At 40.1% G+C, this 19,810-nt stretch overlaps 1 non-coding gene and 5 pseudogenes across 1 annotated transcript; all 6 read left to right on the top strand.

Moving 5' to 3' along the window:
• The first annotated feature begins 47 nt into the window (after positions 1–47).
• On the top strand, positions 48–166 carry LOC136729071 (uncharacterized; annotated as a pseudogene).
• Positions 167–375: 209 nt separating this feature from the next.
• On the top strand, positions 376–494 carry LOC136729046 (uncharacterized; annotated as a pseudogene).
• A 206-nt stretch (positions 495–700) lies between these two features.
• On the top strand, positions 701–819 carry LOC136729179 (uncharacterized; annotated as a pseudogene).
• A 209-nt stretch (positions 820–1,028) lies between these two features.
• On the top strand, positions 1,029–1,147 carry LOC136729007 (uncharacterized; annotated as a pseudogene).
• A 221-nt stretch (positions 1,148–1,368) lies between these two features.
• LOC136729582 (uncharacterized) lies at positions 1,369–1,487 on the top strand (annotated as a pseudogene).
• A 6,484-nt stretch (positions 1,488–7,971) lies between these two features.
• LOC136729275 (U5 spliceosomal RNA) lies at positions 7,972–8,086 on the top strand. Its single transcript, XR_010808887.1, has one exon. It is a non-coding gene; the product is annotated as a U5 spliceosomal RNA (small nuclear RNA).
• Positions 8,087–19,810: the final 11,724 nt, after the last annotated feature.

Genomic DNA, 19,810 nt, shown 5'->3' with positions numbered 1-19,810 from the left:
GTCAATACCCACCAGCCTAAAGAGACATCATGCAGCCGGGCCTCTTGGCTTTCGGCCACACCGTCCTGAACGCGCCCGATATCGTCAGATCTCGGAAGGTAAAAGGGGCAAGGCCTGGTCAGTACTTGGATGGGTGACCTCCTGGAAATACCTGGTGCTGCAAGCTTTTACGTCTCCTGGGTAACTTCATCGTAGCTCTTAATACTCTCTTTCTGTCTGGAGGAGATATAATTCAAGTATTGTACACGTACCCGGCTACTTTCAACACCCTTTGCTGCACTGGTATTTCTCCCTTCATTTCTATTTTTTTTTATTGCTGGCAGATCCGTCAATACCCGCCAGCCTTTAAGAGACATCATGCAGCCAGGCAGCTCGGCTTGCGGCCACACCGTCCTGAACGCGTCCGCTCTCGTAAGATCTCGGAAACTGAGTGGGGCAGGGCCTGGTCAGTACTTGGATGGGAGACCTCCTGGAAAAACCAGGTGCTGCAAGCTTTTTACGTCTGCTGGGTAAGTTTATCGTAGCTCTTAATACTCTCTTTCTGTCTGGAGGAGATATAATTGAATTATTTTACACGTACCCGGCTACTTTCAACACCCATTGCTGCACTGGTATTTTTCCCTCCATTTTTCTTTTTTTTGCTGGAAGTTCCGTCAATACCCGCCAGCCTTTAAGAGACATCATGCAGCCAGGCTTTTTGGCTTGCGGCCACACCGTCCTGAACGCGCCCGATCTTGTCAGATCTAGGAAGCAAAACGTGGCAGGACCTGGTCAGTATTTGGATTGGTGACCTCCTGGAAAAACTAGGTACTGCAAGCTTTTTACGTCTCCTGGGTAACTTCATCGTAGCTCTTAATACTCTCTTTCTGTCTGGAGGAGATATAATTGAAGAAATGTACACGTACCCGGCTACTTTCAACACCCTTTGCTGAACTGATATTTTTCCCTCCATTTTTCTTTTTTTATTTGCTGGAAGTTCCGTCAACACCCGTCAGCCTTTAAGAGACATCATGCAGCCAGGCCTCTCGGCTTGCGGCTACACCGTCCTGGACGCACCCCGTCTCGTCAGATCTCGGAAGCTAAACGGGGCATGGCCTGGTCAGTACTTGGATGGGAGATCTCCTAGAAATACCAGGTGCTGCAAGCTTTTTACGTCTCCTGGGTAACTTCATCGTAGCTCTTAATACTCTCTTTCTGTCTGGAGGAGATATAATTGAAGAATTGTACACGTTCCCGGCTACTTTCAACACCCTTTCCTGCACTGTTATTTTTCCCTCCATTTTTTTATTTTTTTATTTTTTATTTTTTGCTGGAAATTCCGTCAATACCCGCCAGCCTTTAAGAGACATCATGCAGCCAGGCATCTCGGCTTGCGGCCACACCGTCCTGAACGTGCCCGATCTCGTCAGACCTTGGAAACTAAACGGGCCAGGGCCTGGTTAGTACTTGGATGGGTGACCTCCAGGAAATACCAGGTGATGCAAGCTTTTTACGTCTCCTGGGTAACTTCATCGTAACTCTTAATACTCTTTATCTGTCTGGAGGAGATATAATTGAAGTATTGTACACTTTGTCTTAGGGACAGTCTGGCTAGCAGTGACTGAGTGGTTGACAGACGACAAGCAACGGAATGTACGTGCTCTGTGATGTCATAGCAGTCAGCTGAGAGAGGCTCGTGATGTCATCGCTGAGCTGTCTGTCTGTCTGTCTGTCTGTCTGTCTCTCTCTCTCTCTCTCTCTCTTCCTCTCAATTCAATTCATTTGTATTGTCAAAGCAATTGGACATACATACATACATATATATATATATATATATATATATATATATATATACATACATACATACATCCATACATGCTAGAAAGTCATTACAATGTTATCTTAAAGGCTAACTAAGCAGAACATATATCATTATAGAACAGAGTTCATAGGTCAACACATGGTTTTAAGGAACAGGCACGTAGGTCATACCGTTTGACAATGTCTCCAAGGTTCTCATCGTAAATAACAAACAGAAATCAAACTATCTTCTGGGCTGACCTTCTAGCTTGACCGTATCTTTCTTAAGTATACAAGAGAGAAAAACAGGTGTAAGAAAATAATTTCTAATTTTCCTTCTACACATATATACATACATACATACATATGTAGCGTTATGTTGGGTGTATTTGGATAAGAGCATTTGGGCTCTGAGCTGAAGCACTGATCTAAAGAAGACCTCTCCCCCCCCAAAGTTATCAGATTTCCTTAGCTCATCAGCTTGGAACTGGTTTGCATCAAAGTGACAGTTTTGGGGAGGATGGCACCGAGAAGAGGCCAAATAGTTTGGAATTCTGCTATGAGATGTCTGGAGAAAGGGGCCTGTAGGTGATAAAAACTCTTTGAAGTGGATGAGAGCCGAAATCCCGACATAGAGCTACGAACCCAGGCCAACCGGCATTTCCAAAAGATGGCATGGATTGACATCAGTCATAAATAAAGCCTCCCTCCAATAGGACACTGGGGGCTGAAACCGAAATCCAATCTCAAGAACTCAGGGACCAATCACCTACTGATCTGACAGACTATAAGGAACAGCGGACAGTCTTTCTCTCTCTCTCTCTCTCACCTGAACCAGAAACTCGCTGCCACAGCTCAACCTGTAGCTCTGTTGCCAGAGCCGGAATCAGAAACCAACCAAGTCTTTGCCGGCAACAGAAGAGTTAAACTGGGAGAAGGAGATTGAGCGAAGAATTATTTTAAAGGACTTTATTAAATAAATAACTTCACAGACCCACCTGATCAGTGGAGTTTTACAGCTGGACAATTGACTAAGTCGACTGAATACGAAAGTGTCAGTCACTTAAATAGCTATTTGAGTCTTAAAAAACTTGACCCTTGGAACAAACAGGGCCCTGCTTTCCTCAAAGACTTCGTCTTCAAGTAACTACGGTGGAACCATGCTTACAAAGAAGATTTTGTGCACAACCTTGGAGCCTTCAAACCAATGGAAAATCTGTTTGGAAAAGACTCTACATTCGCGAAACCCCAACTTCCAGGTGCATCGACTGAGTGGAAGTTCTTGGACAAAGCCGAACCGGACTGCCTTTGTTCCAAACCACACGGACCTCGTGCCGTGTGCTGTTATCTGAGCCCGAAGCCAGAGAGGCCTCTCTGCGACGAAGTTCACATAAGTTTAACAGTTTGGAGTTTGTGATTCATGACATTTGAGAAATCAATTAGAAATGTTAATCTGTGATTCATAACTCTAGAATGTGTAATATCATTTAGTTTTCTTAAATATAAATGTGAGTTGCATTAAACTGTTTTGTTGATAATTTTAGAAATAAAATCTGTCAACGCCGAGAAATATCTTCTCATTCCTGTTTAACTGTTTAGTCTGAAATTGACACAAGTTAATAGACATTAGATTATTGGTGGCCCTGCCTATCCTTAATCATTGAATAATAATCAGTTAAGGGAAATTGTGGTAACAAATAGGATCTTTCTCGGCACCTAAACGTAAATGAGACTGATATATATATAACGAGAAGTTACCTGACATAAATACTAACCTGCGTAGTTATTTAATGTCTGACTAATAATACTAACGAGAGACTCACCTTCGTCTTACTAACCGGTATTGTAGTCAATGTGTTTATAACCTTTTTTGTTTAACGATTTGTTAAACGAAATTTACGTGCTCTGTGATGTCATAGCAGTAAGCTGAGAGAGGCTCGTCATGTCATCGCTGAGCTGGCTGGCTGGCTCTCTGTGTGTGTGTGTGTGTGTGTGTGTGTCTCTCTGTCTGTCTGTCTGTCTCTCTCTCTCTCTCTCTTACTCTCTCTCTCTCCCTCTCAATTCAATTCATTTGTATTGTCAAAGCAATTGGACATGCATACATACATACATACATATATATGGAAAATAAACAATATGTGTACATCTCTTTCTGCATTAGTGGTGCCCTCACAGATGTGCAAGTTACATGACAGACACACACACACTTTCACACACAGACAGACAGACACAGACACACACAGACACACACACACATACTTTGACAGACAGACAGACAGACACACGCATATTATGGGTCTTTGTTGGGTAGTGAAATGGGTAGCATCAGTCGCAGTGTGGGTAATGTCAGGGAGCCAATCATAGTCCCCGTTATTTGCATATCGTGGCGCAAAGCATTCTGGGAAAAGCAACTAAACACGTTTAGTCATGTATTTGTCCATAGTTTACACATGAGATGAAAGAGACAGTATGACGTGTTGAGCACCTAGGATTCCTCATGTGTATGTGAGGGGCAGAGGAACCGGATCCCAAGTGTGCGTCCCAGGTGCTATAGGTTTCAAAGCATGCAGGGGAATAGGCACCCCACCCTGACACCTATAGAAGACTGGATAGGGAGATATAAATAGCAATGGGGAGACTCTTGTACTTGGTGTGGCTCTATCCATATAGTGGGGCTAGCAGGTGCAGCAATAGAAGCTCAGCCTGGGGAGACTGGATTTAGCATTTCCTCTCCATTTTGATAACTATCCATAATCATTTCTGCAAAATACTTCTATGATACCTATGTATGTTTTTTACTTGTACTATATTATACTATCAAGTATCAGTGTACACATACAATGTGACCTGTTACATTAATACAGAGGCCACGGAAGGCCAGATCACTAATAGCCACTGTCCCCTGATATTACACTTTTTTACAATCACTTTGGCACTCATTTCAGAACCTTGATGTCATTTTTCAAAACTCTAGACACTAAACTCACACCCGATGATCAAAATGCACATTTTTCAAAACTCTAACACTTTTTTACAATTGCTTGGATACAATACACATCAACCTCAGATCATTTGTTCATTGAACTAAAATGACACAACTTAACATCAAAGTATTACCATTTCAAAATGCAATTCACACATTACATCTGAGATCACTGTCTATTCATTTCATTACAAAGATCTAACTATCAATTGATACAGCTGCTCAAAATGATAAGTGACTGTTGCATTACTCTTAATGCATAATTTTATGGAAACTGACAAACAATATTCCATGTTTCGATCATGAAAGTTTCAGGATAATGAGATCCATTGACATCAATAAACGAGGAGCATGAACCAGTTGGACTACATTATCTATGGATGTAATATTTCATCATCATTCATCATCATGTAGCACTTTTCCACACCATGTTTGCAGTGTGGAAGGAAAGTTAGAATTTTTTTCTCTAATACCTGTTTTTCTCTCTTGTATACTTAAGAAAGATAAGGTCAAGCTAGAAGGTCAGGCCAGAAGGTAGTTTGATTTCTGTTTGTTATTTACGATGAGAATCTTGGAGACAATGTCAAACAGTATGATTGAAGTGCCTGCTCCCTAATCCATGTGTTGATCTATGAACTCTGTCCTATAATGATATAAATTCTGCTTAGCTAACTTTTAAGATAACATAGTAATGACTTTCTGATTATAACCAGCTCTTTGATTTTTGTGTATAAAAGCTCTGACTGTTAAAATGAAGGCAGAGCGACTTTGGGATCTACTTGAGTCACTGTTCCTCTCCACGCTGCGTGTATTAAAGGCATTGCAACTAACGCTCCAACCTGGTTGAAGATGATTGTTCTTCCACATCAGATTTGACATTACTGTATGTATGCAGGCCCTTGTAATTGCTTTTCCAATACTGCCAACTGGTTATTGATGATTGATTTCACATTGTGGTACGAGTATCGAGTGAAATGAGTGCTATCCACCCCAGCAACACAGTGATAACATGGAGCCGGCAAGTCATCCAGGTCACAATAGAGGTCAAGCAGTGGGAGGAGGAAGACGTGGTGGTCAAAGGAATGGAAGGGGACATGCACCCCTTCTGAGAGGTGGTCGTGGGCCTCGTCATAGAGGAGGGCTTAGGCCTCACCAGAGAGGCAGCCATGGGCCTCATTTGAGAGGTGTTGGGGGAACGTGGTAGAGGACAAGGCCACGGACCAGACAGCGGCAGCAACAGCAAATAGTGTCCAGTGAAATCCGAGAAATAGTTGTAGAGCATGTTGTAAATCATGGCATGACCATGACTGAGGCAGCTACAATGATTCAATCAAACCTCAGAATCAACTCAGGATCAACTGTGGCCTCAATCATCAGAAATTTCCGTACTGAGAAGCGGCAAGTCTTCAGCATGCACTAAACATTAGGCTACTCTCAATTGTCAAATGACTGTATACTGCATACCAATGTGTAGCACAGAGTATAGTGTGCCTTTTGAAAGAAATGCAGACAGAGTGAAGCAGCTGATGACTGAGTATGTTCAGGTATGTTCAGTTTCAAGATGCCTCTTGTGAAAAATGGTTGTGAGAACCTGAACCTGAACACAGGGCTGATGGAAATTCAGAAGTACAGTAATCAATCCTTTGTTTTACACTAAGCCAGGTGAGGAACACTGCAGTTGACATTTTACTGTAGTTTTGTTCTTTTTTGTAGCTAATTATTGTTGCATGGCTTCAAAGAAACCTATGGTGTGATTTGATTGTATTGCATCAATACATTTCAGATTTTGTTCAATGATTCCACTGTGTCTGTAGTATTCTCTCTACTAGTCCTTTTACAGTGATGTATTTATGTGTAGTACCATAATGAAACATGTATCACATATTTTGTACTACAATATTTAATGATTGTACGAACAACTACACAGTGAAACTATCGGTATCTTCTGTGTGGGTGATCTAAATAAATGTTACTATGGTATTTCATGATAAATGAATTATTTGAACCAACAAGTCTGCAAGTGCAAGGTTTCTTTAAAGATATGAATGCACAATGCAATGTTTTGAACATTGGACAGCCTGTGTTACAAGTGATGACCGTTTTGAGTTTTGTGTCTAGAGTTTTGAAAAATGACATCAAGGTTCTGAAATTAGTGACAAAGTGATTGTAAAAAACTGTATATTCATCCTATTTAATGTGCTCTTTTAAAATGTACTTTTCTTTTTTATGTTGCCATTTCTGTTCTACCAATGTTTCAGTTGTTAGCCAAAGATTGACAGAGTACATCTCATACACACAGGCCAGACAGCAAGGATTTCTTTTTGAAATTCAATTACAAATGCTGCATGAACTCATCAATACGATTAGAGCTCCTGAAAGCAATATAACTAACTCACTCTACAGCATCTCATTAGCAGTGAAAAGAAACCAAGAAAGTTGGGACAGTCGACTGTTTACCACTATGTAACATCACCTTTTCTTTTAATAACACTTATTAAGCACTTGGGCACTGAAGACACCACTTGGTTAAGTTTAGCAAGTGGGATTTCCCCCCATTCATCCATTATGCATTTCCTCAGCTGCGCAACTGCACAGGGCCTTCGTTGTCTTAATTTGCACTTCATAGTGCGCCACACATTCTCAATTCGGAGACAGGTCAGGACTGCAGGCAGGCCATGCTAGCACCCGCACTCTCTGCCTACGCAACCATGCGCTTGTAATCTGGGCAGAATGTGGTTTGGCGTTATCCTGCTGAAAAATGCAGGGACGTCCCTGGAAAAGACGATGTCTGGATGGCAGCATATGTTGCTCCAAAATGTGTACATCTCTTTCTGCAAAAATGGTGCCCTCACAGATGTGCGAGTTACATGACAGACAGACACTCATACACACTGTCACACCCACACACACACACACACTTTCACAGACAGACACACGCACACACACTCACTTTCACACAGAGACAGACACACAAACACAGAGACAGACACACACACACTCACTTTCACACAGAGACACACAAACACATACACTTTCACACAGACACACACACACATACATACATACATACATACATACATACATACATAAGGAAAAGAAACAATACATTTAAAAATCACAAAAAGATGTAATAAAGTACAGAAAATCTAAATGTAATAAAATGTGATCTTTAATACACACAAATATGTATGGCTGGTCGGATGCGTCTTGGACTCGGGTTCCTCTTCATTACGTATAATGCTTTTGCCTTTTGCTATAGCTTTCCGTGGAGGGGATCGTGGGTGAGTTTGTACCATTCTTGGGAGGCTCTGCCTTGTTGGGGCGGAGCTGTGATCCAGGTGAACAGCAGATCGGACATAGGTGGGCATGTGGGCGGAGGAGGAAGGCCGGTCAAGCAAATAAGCTTGCTAAGGTACGCAGCAGCAGCAAGCAGCCCCACCATCCAGTCAGCCAGCCAGTCTGGCTGGCAGTGACTGAGTGGTTGACAGACGGCAAGCAACGGAATGTACGTGCTCTGTGATGTCATAGGAGTCACCTGAGAGAGATGTTTGTGATGTCATCGCTGAGCTGGCTGGCTCTGTGTGTCTTGCTGGCTGTGTGTGTGTGTGTGAGAGAGAGAGAGACTTTTTGACTTTTATCAGACTTCATTGCCTGTTTGCAACACGCAATAATTCATACAAAAGAAAATAAATAAATAAATAAAAAATAGTGTTCCCCTTTGTTTGTCTCCCCCCAACAAGCATTAACTCCGCCACTGATCTGTACACTTTTAAAGAAAGCAACCCAATACACACAACAAAACAACCATCAAATACTAAACCCTATAAATGAATTACATAATAAAAACCAACTCCCCGTCATACAATTCACAAAGGGCATCATTAATACACCAGACCTGTTCAAAACTCTCCAAATCATTAATCAGCCTGTAATAGTTAAACTCTAGTCTGACTCTGCACTTGACCAGCATGGCAAACACTCTCACTGCATCCTCACTGCCCTCCCCACACACTCTGTTCTTCCTAGTCTTATAGACGGCCATTTTAGCCTGGCCCAGCAAGAAGTTTACCAGCTGGTCCACATGTTTGGTCTTTCTGGTGTATCGCGCCCCTAAAATAAAAACCTTTGTGTTAAAAATCAGGTTAAGATCAGTAAAAAGACGAGTTAAAAGACTAAAAATGGGTGACAACCGAGAGCAAGTGCTGAAACAGTGAAACACGGTCTCTCTCTGAGCACAGAATGGGCAGGCGTCGGACACAGCAGGGTTAAGAACAGTAATAAAAGAATTGACAGCAATAATGGTGTGTAACACCCTCCACTGCAGATTGCCAGCTCTCTTATTGAGGGGGGCTTGTACAGGCTTCTCCAGGCGGGCGCAGTGTCTTCCCCCAGCCCCAGCCTGTAAAGTAATTTTAGGAATCACAAAGAAACAGTTGAAAGTGCTAAATAAGTATTTTGATGCACCATATTAATTTAGGAAATTTACATGTTGTTTTTCATCAGCTTCTGTATCTGATGGCTCCACATCACTGGCTGGATTGATAGCAACGACACTCTAAAAAAAGAAGTGTTAAGTTTGAGCATTCAGGACTTGTTTTGAAGATCCTGAATATCACTGGTCCACAATTTATCTGTGAAACTATGGGTTAATCTCCATATACAAAATACTTTTCACACACACTTTAAATTTACAACTAAATTTACATGTTGATGTCTTTCGTCAGCTTCTGTATTTGATGGCTCAATATAACTGGTTGCATTAACAGCAACGGCACACTACAAGAAAATAACATTATATTTAAACATTCAGGACTGGTTTAGCATCACCTCGAATATCCCTAGCCCTTGAGGTCGATTGTTATTGTGGTCTTCAAGACCAGTGCTTCTCAACCTTAGTCCTGGAGGAGGCCCACTGTCTGCTGATTTTCATTACAACAACATTGTAGGTTATATCAGTGACTGTGGTCCTAAAGTACCCCTATGCCTGCTGTTTTTTTTCCAGTTGAGCTCTTAATTACCTAATTGGCTTAACTGAAGCCATTTAACCCTTTTCCCAGGTCTTTGGTTGTTGATGAGTTACAAAGAGCTGGATTGTGGCCCGCCATGACTGGAAGTGAAGAACACTCACTCTAGGCCTTTAACTTAATGTTCATATGTAGGGGCCTATCCATCTGATTTGTTTTTGCACATTTATTAACAGAAAAATTGATGGTACGTGAAATCATCTGAGCTGAAAAATATAATGTTCCACCAATAATAAAATAAATGTATTAATTAAAATTATAGAGATAATAGAATGTTCACAGATTATTAGTTCAGAAAACAAAATATTTTTTTATATCTTAAATAGAATTAACACTCAAATCAGTTGTAGGGTAAACAAGGTCTATTTTTTGGATTGATTTTATAATTATACATGTATGGCTGCATGAAGCTTACCTGAGAATCTGATATTTTAGTAACTTTGTTGCTTCTTGTTGGGTAGTCCACGTTTGCCGCCGTTCTTTTTCTGTAAATGTAAATCAAAAGGCAATAATTACATACTGTAATTAAAATACAAAAAGTATAAACATTGTATTATTATTTTTGTATCCTGTTTCTCCATCTCGATGATGTTCTTTTTGGAATTGCATATCTAGGTTTACTTAAATACTGTTTATAAGATTGTAAACTCATCATCCAAATTTCTTCATTTGCCAGACTTTATGTAGTGCGCTTGCAGTTTCAGAAGAAGAAAAAAAACTGTAACAGATGGGATATGTAGTACTTTATACTCGAGTGGTCTATGCGATTACACCCTGTTGGTGTTATTAAGAACGCCAAGTACCAGAATGCAGAGCGGGACTGTTTTTTGTGCCGTGACTTGTCGGGGGAAAAACGCGCAGAAAAAACGGACGAGAAGGTGAAGGTAGTATGGCGGTGATGCACGCGTTGGTGAAGTGGGAAAGCGGGGTCGACAAAGACTCTTACAGCGTGATTCCCACTGCTTGCTTTCGCAATTTTGATTTATTCAGCATTGCTGATGATGACGAAGAGACGACTCGAAACTTCAGAGCAGAGTGGAGAGACACGAACAAACCTCCAAAAGGTGGATGGCCTGTCCATGAAGCGCAGATCATTATGACTGGTAACAATGTTTATTTAAAAAAAAAAACATTAAAGTCTTTACATGCTATTTGATATATACAATCACAGTATATTTGAAATGAATGTTTAAGTTATTAATGTGTTGTACTTCTAACATACTCTTATAACATGGTAGGTGGTGGTGAGGGCGCTAAAAACTCGTCATACTTGACTGGCATTTGTAAGAACGATTTATTGTGTGTTGTGCTTTACAATAAAATCCCCCAAATCACAAAATAAATTAAACCAGATATAATTTAACTTCAGTTTTGATTCACTGTTGGCTGTTCATCTTAATTTGTATGGTCAAAGCACAGTATTTTTATGACAAATAAATATAATCCCCAAATATCTGTGGACATAATGCAGGGTTTTATTTATTTTATTTTTATTTTAGGAAAAGAAGGCGAACTAAGAAGAAAACTTAATGACCTAACAAAAATGCCCTGTCCTAAAATGAAGACAGTACCTAAACCAAACAAAAAACTTCAAATTTCAGATGATAGTGACCTTGATGAACCACAGTTACCGGTGAGATAATTACAGTGACGATAATAAATGTATTGCAGGATTGTGTTTTTTAAATCATTTTCATATATATATATATATATATATATATATATATATATTCATTTTAAACTCTTTTTCTCTCTGAATACAGCACAAAATAAGAAAGAAAACCGATGGAGCTTCAAGAATTAGATCCCGTCATATTCTACAGACATTTAAAGAGTCCAGTGAAGTTGAGCTACAGCAAAACGTTAAGCAGCTCGAAAAGGAAAACACAAGACTTAAAAATGAAAACCAATGTCTTCGAAACCGTATGGTTGATGGTAAGTTTTTTTATTTATAGCAAATAATTCCTTACCTTGATAAATGTTATTCTTCAGTAATTTAGATTCCAGAGTAATGTATTATAGTTGATCATACTGAAGTAATCTAGAACCACAATACAGACTCTTAATGTGCACTGTCTAATAGTTTAATAATACTGATTATTAAATAAAGTTTTTCAACATAACTTCATAATCCTACATTAATGACTATATGCATTACATTAGACCTGGTAATTCTTGTATTTTATCTCTTTTATTTTTTTCGTAGCTAATGTTAATGACCCACAAAAAGGTCAGTTTGCCAATAACATAGAGCAAGTCTCTCAAGTATAATTGCAGGCATTGATGGTTTTGTTTTCACTTTGTATTAAATATATTACTAGAAATGATTATCATTTAATACTAAGGTTTTTTTCTCCAGAGATTCCAGACCTTTTGGACAATCTGAAAAAAATTGTAACAAAAGCCACATTTATCAGCAATGAAGACAAAAGTGTGTCACCATCAAGTGGTTCTGACAGCCCCACAGCAAATTGTTCTGAATCTGACAAAGAATCACCAAAACAGGTATAACACTCTTGGTCTACAATATTACAAAGACAAGGTAAAAATATATATATAGAAATCAAATATTGGTTGTAAACAATCTAATGATGCTACATTATCAGTTATATTCATAGTTATAGTTGATAATAAGAATGTAATTGAATTATGGGTGTCACAGATTCACTGACTTTATTATGTCTGTAAATTAATAAACTTAGAATTGAGACATACTGTGGTCTTTAATAACACATTTCTGTAACAAAATCACAGCCTTACTGATAATGTATTCCACTTAACATAATATAAGAATAGTTTGGGGATAAACTTGTTTTTTATTTACCATTGTCTTTTAGGTGGAAATATTCCCAGGCACTGGAGTTTACATTGACAAACTGTCCTGGATCCTTGCAGAGAGGTGCAGCACGAATACGTCATATGCAAGAACCCTGACGGTTGCTGTCTTTGACTTTCCAACATTACTAAAGAGCAATCTTCGTGGTGGTGGCAGCAAGAGAGATCCAACTTCGGAGACATTAAGATCCTCATTGATGTTATTGAGGATCATATACAGCTGCCTTCGGAAGGACACGACGTGTTTCAGTTGCGGGGCTTTGCAGCCCAGCGGGACCCTCTTAATGCCGGACATCAGCTGCCCGAGCCGGTGCGGATGAACGGAGGGACGTTAGACAGCGTTACCTTCCGGGCAGGAGCAGCGAGCGGCAACACCGGGGTGAAAGTGTCGTCTAACACTGTGCCATTAGCCACTAGCTGATTGAGCAGATCAGTGGTTTTTAAGAAGATAACAATGGCAGCAGACTTGATATTTTCACACCCTGCTACCTCCCCAACCGCTAACACACACTGCTCTAGGGGGCAGAACTGCACCGGAGCGATCTTGACTCCATGGCGTCGGGTCAGTTTTTCAAAAGACGCATTCAGGGGGTCCGACCCCCCGACCCGGGAAGAACTACCGGTACTCCCCCCTCCCCTCCCCTGTTCCCCCACAATAAGAAAAGCACTGAAAACAGAAGACAAAATAAACAAACTGAAAAAAGTAAAGCAACAAAAAAACGCAGCCAAAGGACAGAGCTCTCAGCAGCACTCCCGCTCACTGCAGACCCCTCCCACACACTCCCAGCTGAGAGAGAGAGAGAGAGAGAGAGAGAGAGAGAGTGTTAGTGTCTGTCTGTCTCTCTCTCTCTGTAGATGCATCATAGGGAACATATGTAACAATCTCTCTTTTTGTTTACCAAAAATGAGAATGAACGTATTTCAAGTGGGTGTTGCCTTGGTTGGAAACGTTTTAAGATTATTTATGAAGTGTAAAGTGGATTTGTCTCAGTTCTCCGTAGTTTTCAATGTATGTGCCATTCAGTAGCGTTCATGTTACAGATGTGCCCTATGCAGTGGTAGGGTCAATAAAATGTCAGTAAAACTTTATTTTAGCAATTATGGAGGGGAAGAACTGCAAATAGCGGGTCCCCACTAATTATCTAACTTACCAACAACGTTTAAAATTAGGTCTTGCGAAGCTGCCAAATAATGCTGTATAATCGTATGTGTCTTCATACACCGGCTGCTATAGTCTGATAGCTTTGATTATATATATATATATTTTCTCGTGAACCACAAATGCTATTTGCTTGATTTTTACAGAGTATGTTATAAATACCATTGTTATGAAGCCTGACAAATTGTATGCTGTAATTATGAATATTTTCAAATCATTTGTTTGTTTTTCCTAACATGTTACAAATGATCCCTATGTGAAAGATGCATTATATCTTAATAACGTCTAAACAATTACAGATATACAGAATATTATTTTCGGTAAAGTTATAACACATTGCTATTAACTATGTGTGTCAGTAAAAGTTTAAAAAATCCTAATAATTTTTTATTGATCCTGCAAAATAGGTGTTTAGGGAACATTTGTAACATTAGGGTTACGATTTGCCATAGACGCGGAATGAGTTTGATTGTGATGTTAAATGGGGTTTAAAGACGCAGTCGCCTCGGTGCTGATTACTATTGCTGTGTTTCTCCACTTCTACTCCATGCTTGGGAACGCCCACATCCAGTGACGTCAAAACCGGTGGAAAAGCGGGCCGGTTCAAAAAAGATCAGCTGGATCCCAGGCCGAGCAGCAGCTCCGGCTCCAGCACCGGCACCATGTCGCTGGAAAAGCGCTAAGTGAGCTCACAATGAGCTCAGTGTAATGTCTGCTCTGGTGAGCTCACAGTGTGACCTAGTCGTGAGTTCACGTCTTCACTGGGTAGTCCATGACAACTTAATTGACTCAATTCTTGGGCTTAATTGGTCAAAATGACCATTGGTTGAAGGTACTCAGGGACTGATGTGTAGAGAGACTTATTAAACCTGCAGGATTGTGGTTTTCCCAGAACAGAATTAACCAGTGTAGCGTTATGTTGGGTGTATTCTGATAAGAGCATTTTAGCTCTGAGCTGAAGCACTGATCTAAAGAAGACCTCTCCCCCCCAAATTTATCAGATTTCCTTAACTCATCAGCATGTGAACTGGTTTACATCAAAGTGACAGTCTTGGGAGGATGGCACCAAGAATGGGCCAAATAGCTTGGAATCCCTGCTGTGAGATGTCTGGGGAAGGGGGCCTGTAGGAAATAAAAACTCTTTGAAATGGACGAGAGCCGAAATCCCGACACAGAGCTACGAACCCGTGCCAACCGGCATTTCCAAAAGATGGCATGGATTGACATCAGTCATAAATCAAGCCCCCCTCCAATAGGACACTGGGGGCTGAAGCCGAAATCCAATCTCACAAACTAAAGAACCAATCACCTATTGATCTGACAGGCGTATAAAGGGTAATGCACGGCATCTCTCTCTCTCTCTCACCTAAACCAGTAACTCGCTGCCACAGCTCAACTTGTATCTCTGTTGCCAGAACCGGAACCAGAAACCAACTAAGTCTTTACCAGCAACAGAAGGGTTAAACTGGGAGAAGGAGATTGAGCCGTACGAAGAATTCTTTTAAAGGACTTTATTAAATAAAGAACTTTACAGACTGCGCTGCCCGCCTGTGCCCAGCCATCCAGCTGGACAATTGACTAAGTCGATTGAATACGAAAGTCATTTAAATAGCTATTTGAGTCTTAAGAAACTTGACCCTTGGAACGAACAGGGCCCTGCTTTCCTCAAAGACTTTGTCTTCAAGTAACTACGGTGGAACCCTGCTTACAAAGAAGATTTTGTGCACAACCTTGGAGCCTTCAAACCAGTGGAAAATCTGTTTGGAAAAGACTCTACATTCGCGAAACCCCAACTTCCAGGTGCATCGACTGAGTGGAAGTTCTTGGACAAAGCCGAACCGGACTGCCTTTGTTCCAAACCACACGGACCTCGTGCCGTGTGCTGTTATCTGAGCCCGAAGCCAGAGAGGCCTCTCTGCGACGAAGTTCAGATAAGTTTAACAGTTTGGAGTTTGTGATTCATGACATTTGAGAAATCAATTAGAAATGTTAATCTGTGATTCATAACTCTAGAATGTGTAATATCATTTAGTTTTCTTAAACATAAATGTGTGTTGCATTCAACTGTTTTGTTGATAATTTTTGAAATAAAATCTGTCAACGCCGAGAAATATCTTCTCATTCCTGTTTAACTGTTTAGTCTGAAATTGACACAAGTTAATAGACACCAGATTATAGGTGGCCCTGCCTATCCTTAATCATTGAATAATAATCAGTTAAGGGAAATTGTGGTAACAAGTAATGATAGGATCTTTCTCTCCACCTAAACGTTAATGAGACTGATATATATATAACGAGAAGTTACCTGACATAAATACTAACCTGCATAGTTATTGAATGTCTGACTAACAATACTAATGAGAGACTCACCTTCGTCTTACTAACCGGTATTGTAGTCAATGTGTTTATAACCTTTTTTGTTTAATGATTTGTGTGTTATCATATGCGATCCCATGGTCTTTGATTTGGTCACGGAAGTGATTTGTCTTTGATTTGTTGATCTAGAGTTGAATTTTAATTAGTTTTTCCCTTTTGTATAATTAGTGTAGTGCTACATTTAGTCTTTGTTTTTGAATAAATTTGACAATTTATATCTTTGGAATTGGTGTCTGCATCCAATTATTACAGAAAATGAGTTCTACAAGATTCCAGGATTCGTGATAAGGTGATACTATAAATTCACTTCTTTAATTGAATTTTATAAGTGTACCTTACGCTACACCTTTGACCACCACGTCTTCCTCCTCCCACTGCTTGACCTCTATTGTGACCTGGATCACCTGCCGGCTCCATGTTATCGCTGTGTTGTTGAGGTGGATAGCACGCATTTCACTCGATACTCGTACCACAATGTGAAATCAATCATCAATAACCAGTTGGCAGTATTGGAAAAGCAATTACAAGGGCCTGCATACATACAGTAATGTCAAATCTGATGTGGAAGAACAATTCCTTTATCCCTCTGTTCTCCACCAGGGTTGTGCTGATCGCCTCGATTGGCAAGTTTGCAGTGTGAGGAGTGGATCCATGTTGTCGTTCCTAGGCACTTCACAGCTGTGTGGGTGGTCAGGAGCACCTGGTAGGGCCCTGTCCACCTGGGCTGTTGGGAGGACTTTCTCTTGTGTGCTTTGATATACACAGTCATCTTGCTGGAAGGGGTGGTAAACCTGCTGGGATGGTTCAGTCTGGGCGGCTTTCATCTGTGAATGGACAGCTTCGAAAGCACGTGTTAGTCCCATACAAAAAGACAACATAGCATCATCCATCAAGTGGATGTCCATTTCCCTTACAGACAATGGAGGAGTGATGGAGAGTCTCATAAGTCATCCCATAATAATCTCACACGGAGAAAGACCTGTTTTTCTCAATTTGCTGACGATTTCATTGTCATTAGGACTATAGGAAGGGGATCTGGACGTTTGAGTCCTGTTTGTTTGCATATATTAGACAGCTTATTCTTTAATATCCCATTTTGTTTCTCCACTGCTCCAGCTGACTGAGCCTGATGGGGCAGTGAAAATGTTGTTTACCTCGCAGGGCTTTGCATAGTTCCTGCACTATTGTCCCAGTGAAGTGAGTGTTCCTATCACTGGAAATTTCCCTGGAATGCGAAATCTACATATAACATCCCTTAACTGTATTTTTGCTACTTTTACTACTTCAGCCTTCCTACGGGATAGGCTTCAACCCATTTAGAACACCTATATATTATTACAAGTATATATTCATATCCACAACATTTAAGCTCTTGAACACAATCTATTTGCATATTGCAGGATTATGAGCTTGACAAATGTGGCAAGTTCTACAATATTGCTAAGCTGTTACTATAAAACCTGGGGCAAACCAATTTAAAAGACTGATGCACACATCCCCCCTTTGCCCGTGTGGCCAACACCATGCGCCACATGGGCAAACCAGGGAAAGAGTGCCTGTGAGGCAACCAATGCATTAGCAAATGTTTGAGCTCTCTTATGGAAGGTGCAGTGGCCAGTTGCAATTTCCTGGAGCTTTTACAGTGCATCTCAAATGAAATTTCATCCAGCCCCAGGTCATAAAAGTCAAACCCTAGTTACGACATACATAACACATACATTTTGTTGCTTCAAAGAGAATACAAAAGTCAGCAAAACATTCTTTTTTACAAATTCAGTTTGTAAACTGTATTGTACATATATTTGTTGCGTTTTGATTTATAAACATTATACATTGTACAAATCTTAAGTGAAGGGCAATGGACTGATTCTGACTTCATGGCTGTCATTCTATTCATTTGAATAATGTGACATCTCCACTAATAGTACATTATAAATTAAACTATCAATAGAAGAATATGTGCTACTGCGGACGTCATCTGAGCAGTTTCACAATATATTGTAGATTCCTATAATCTGGAAAACCTTTAATTATAGTATTTTAACTTATTTCTCCACTGAGTCAAGCATCACTTCAGCGTAGTGGACCTCAGCATTGGTCTGTTCAAGTTGCTGTGAGGCTGTCTTTAAAGCCGCGCCCTTGGCCTACTGTGTCTCAACAAGAACACCAGCATCTTCTCCATATGGGTCAGACATCGGTTCCTTCAGGACACGATTCATAATATGCATATCTGCCATGTGGAATAAATCAGTCTGAAGACACAATGTGTGGTTCACACAACATCAGAGATCGTCCTTATAAAAGGCATCTCTATCACATTAGTTGACATTCGCACAATCTATAAGGTTTCTAGTAAAGGGACAATTCAAAATAATAATAATCTTGATTCCAATTTATCTCATTTATCAAATTATTTCAGTACAGCACTCAGCTGTCGTCAGCAGCATCATATCTCCTGTGTTTATTGAATCAGCTTTACTTCCTAGTGTAGATACTCTTTTTGTGTGGAGTTGTCAAAGTTTCAAAACAATGTGCTTATCTTTGTCCTTTTATCTAACTTAAATACCTGAGAACATTACAATAACTATTACAGCAGCTCCTTCAACACCATAGTTAATAGTAGTTGGGTAAATGATGGCAGTTATTAATCTTTGTTTCTCAATTCATTTTTTACCAATAAACCATAATTTGAAATTATTTCCATACTCCTATTATTCCTATTTTCATTATTATTAGTTTTATGCGGTTGTCATCTAGTATGTGATGTATTCGTCTGTATCAACATCAATATTATTATCATTATTAATACAAGCAGTGTAAATTACCATTCATTACACTCTTGCTCTGTTTGTAATAAGTTATGAACCCTTACACGTACTTACAGTCTCTGACTCTCTCTCTCTCTCTCTCTCTCTCTCTCTCTCTCTCTCTCTCTCTCTCTCTCTCTCTCTCTCTCTCTCTCTCTCTCTCTCTCTCTCTCTCTCTCTCTCTCTCTCTCTCATCTCAGGCTGCTTGTCTGCTCAGGCGAACAGGGGGAGCAGAGGAGCACATACGGCCCTTGCCCCCTGCCCCCCTCTTCCTAATTGATAGGGTATTTCTGTTTGTGAAAGGACTATTTCCAAACAGTTTTATAACTTGCCATGACTATGTTTCATTAAATTAGTTATGTTACACCTTTAGTTATACCTGTAGTAACTTCATTATTTTCCCTCATATTCCAGTCAATCACCATCAGAGTCTCTCGTGGCAGTACATTTGTCTCACACAGAACAAACTCTCCTTTCTCAACCGCTTTCAATTTTGGATAACATCGCACTGCATCCCAACAGCTGTTCTTTCTCCTATTCCTAATTTCTTACAAGAAAATGCAAGTTATATTTGATCGATTTGTATTATTACTATTTATATACATTTCACTACATTATTGTAGTTAATGAATGTATTTAATCTTTGGAAAATAAGCCTTTTCATTGATCTCAATAATGATGTCCAGGTACTTCAGGAAAGCACATTTTCAAAAAATGTGTCCAGTCAATGATTTCCCCAACTAAGAACCTGCGTGGGCACTAAGACTGTCCTCCTGCGCGGCTCATGTCTTTATTGTGTCACTTCCTCCTATTGAAGTCCAATCTACACCAGTACAGGTTCAGAAGA

The sequence above is a fragment of the Amia ocellicauda genome, unplaced genomic scaffold (assembly GCF_036373705.1).
Source record: "Amia ocellicauda isolate fAmiCal2 unplaced genomic scaffold, fAmiCal2.hap1 HAP1_SCAFFOLD_30, whole genome shotgun sequence".
Lineage (NCBI taxonomy): Eukaryota > Metazoa > Chordata > Actinopteri > Amiiformes > Amiidae > Amia > Amia ocellicauda.
This window is presented reverse-complemented; position numbering and strand designations above follow the sequence as displayed.